Below are 2,975 nucleotides of genomic sequence, written 5' to 3' on the forward strand. Positions count from 1 at the left end.
CCTCGAATGCCTTCAGGGCCCTTTTGGCCAGCTGGAGAGTTGTGAGTTTCGAACTCCAGCAACCTGAGGCTGACAGCTTTGCAGAAGCAGCCACTTAAAGGACTGAGCTAGAGCCAGGCTCCCCATCATTTCTTTATTTATGCAAGATATCTTGTCTTCTGTGGTATCTCCTTCGAGGGCCTGGTCCTGTCTGACTGCCTATAATATTTCTTTTCTTTCTGGTTTTTTTTTTTTTTTTTGGTGGAACTGGGGATTGAACTCAGGCCCTTGCTCTTGCCAAGGAAGCGCTTATTCCACTGAGCCATCTCCCCAGCCCCTGCCTATAATATTTCTATCTAACTCAGCTGTCTGCAACACTTGAACTCTGTTTTCCATTTTTAACACAATCAAACATCTCCCCGTTAAGGCTTCTCTCCAGCCTCTCTCTTTGTGCTCCCATATCTCTCGGGCCCTAGTGAGCCCATCCTCAAGTTTTACACCTAGTGCGCAGCGCCAATGAACACCTGTGCAGACTACTGCTGGCTCTAATCTTCCCTCCCTTATGCGCGCTCTTTGGAAGTGATTCCTGCGCCCACACTCATCTTGAACTGGGCATCCTGCTTGGGTGCCAAATGTAGGGATACGTTGGTCTTACTGCAAATGGTTCTGCCTAGGGAGACACAGCCACAGGAATGAGAAAGATAAAGAAGACAAAAGCTGGGCTAGGTAGTCGGTAGTCTGCCTGATGGGCAAGACTAACTCGCCAGCACAAAGTTAGTAACACATGACACAAGGATGCCTAGTGACTAGTATCAACATTAACCAGTCAGGACGTAGCTTGTTTGCTTTAGGCACTGAGGACTAGTCCCACCCACACACCTTTGACTGATTTTCCAGCTTGCAGGGCTCCCTACACATACCCAGCTCTTTTCCCGGAACGCAGGATTGAACTCAGACCCTTGTGCTTGTCAGGAAAGTGCTTATTCTACTGAGCCATCTCCCTGGCCATTTTTCTTTTTTTTTTTCTTTTTTGGCGGACCCAGCCTAGGCCAGCCCTTCTAATTCAATTCTTTTCTTTTCTTTTCTTTTCTTTTGTATTTGTAGGGAAGGGTTTACAGGGTGTTCAGGGTCTCACTTGATCTCAGGTGATCCGCTTGTTTTCAGCCTCCCAAGAACTGGGATTGCAGGTGTGCACCACCATGCCCAGTCTCTAATTCCTTTCTTTTTCTTTTCTTTTCTTTCTTTCTTTCTTTCTTTTTTTTTTTCAGAAGCGGGGATTGAACTCAGATCCTTGCCTTTGTCAAGCGCTTATCCTAGTGAGCCATCTCCCCGGCCCCTAATCCCTTTCTTGAAGGCTCCACATGAGTGAACTTGTCACCTCCCAAATCCCCACCTCCTAGCAGCATCTTCTTGGGGATTAGGACTTCAGTGTGAATTGGGGAGAGCACAGAAACACTGAAACCATATCAGTTGTTAAAACTGAAATGCACTAGGGGCCAGGGAGATGGCTCAGTGGAATAAGTGTTTCCCTGGCAAGCGCAAGGGCCTGAGTTCAATCCCTGGTTCTGCAAAAAAAAAAAAAAAAGTTGAAATGCACTTGTTAATTGTTCATTTTAGCATTAAATAAGTAATCAAGAAAATAGTAGTGTAGGGGCCGGGAAGAGGGCTCAGTGGAATAAGCACTTCACTGGCAAGAGCAAGGGCCTGAATTCAATCCCCGGTTCTGCCAAAAAAAAAAAAAAAAGAAAGAAAGAAAGAAAGAAAGAAAATAGTAGTGTATTTTTTCTTACAGATATCGGTATGCTAGAATGATCCATTCTGGGTGACACATTCAGTAGATACATTAGTGCTTTAACTAAAGAACTTGATGAGGGCCAGCCAAATAGCTCAGCAGATTAAAGCACCTGCAGGAGTCAGGGGTTCAATACCTGGGCCAGCCCCACCCCGGGGCGTGCTGAGACAGCAATTGATACTGGGCGTGGTGGGGCTCGCTTGTAATCCCAGCTCTTGGGAGGCTGTAAACAGGAGAATCAGCGGATCCGGGGAGATGGCTCAGTGGAATAAGCACTTACCTGGCAAGTGCAAAGGCCTGGGTTCAATCCCTGGTACCACCAAAAAAACAAAAACGGGAGAATCACTGAGTCCGATCTAGTAGTGAGACCCTGAACACCTTGTAGACCTTTCCAACCTGTTCATGACCAGGTTCAACCACTCGCAGACTCAGGAGTTCAAGGCCTTCAACATGATCGAGCAGAACAGAGATGGCTTCACTGACAAGGAGGACCTGCCCGACACGCTGGGGAGGAACCCCACAGAAGCCTACCGGGACGCCATGACGAATGAGGCGCCGGTCCCCATCAATTTCACCATGTTCCTCACCTTGTTTGGGGAGAAGCTCAGTGGCACAGACCCCGAGAGGATGTCATCCGGAACGCATTTCCCTGCTTCCAGGAGGACTACCTGTGCGAGCTGCTCACCACCATGGGCGAGTGCTTCACCGATGAGGAGGTGGACGAGCTGTACCGAGAGGCCCCCATCGACAGGAAGGGCAACTTTAACTACATGGAGCTCACGTGCATCCTCAAGCACCGGGCAAAGGGCAAGGACGACTGAGAGCCACGCCCTTCCCCGCCGCTTCCTGCTCCCCCAGCGCCGGTCCCTGCATGCTCCCGGCGTCTCGCTTGCCTTTCCATGTATTTATTCCAGACCTTCTGCTGGGTAGTGCTTGTATAATCAGACTGGGGGGTGGAATGAGGTTGTAAATTGCACTGAAAAAGAGATTGCGAATAAAATCAACAAATGTGAAAGCCCCCCCCCCCCGAAAAAAAAAGGCCAGGACGATGATGGCTCAGTAGAATAAGCGCTTCCCTGGAAAGTGCAAGGGCCTGAGTTCAATCCCCGGTTCCGCCAAAATCAAACAACTAGGGATTTAAACGCAGGGACCACTGAATTGAGCTACATCCCCTGTGCTTTTTTTTTTTTTTTTTTTTTTTTTT

The 2,975-nt window shown here is 48.5% G+C and overlaps 1 pseudogene; it reads left to right on the forward strand.

The window, feature by feature from the left end:
- Positions 1 to 2,592, forward strand: part of LOC101560438 — a 15,098-nt pseudogene extending 12,506 nt beyond the window's left edge.
- The last annotated feature ends 383 nt before the right edge of the window (positions 2,593 to 2,975 follow it).

This window comes from Octodon degus, unplaced genomic scaffold (assembly GCF_000260255.1).
Source record: "Octodon degus isolate 3935 unplaced genomic scaffold, OctDeg1.0 scaffold00223, whole genome shotgun sequence".
NCBI classification, from domain to species: Eukaryota; Metazoa; Chordata; class Mammalia; order Rodentia; family Octodontidae; genus Octodon; species Octodon degus.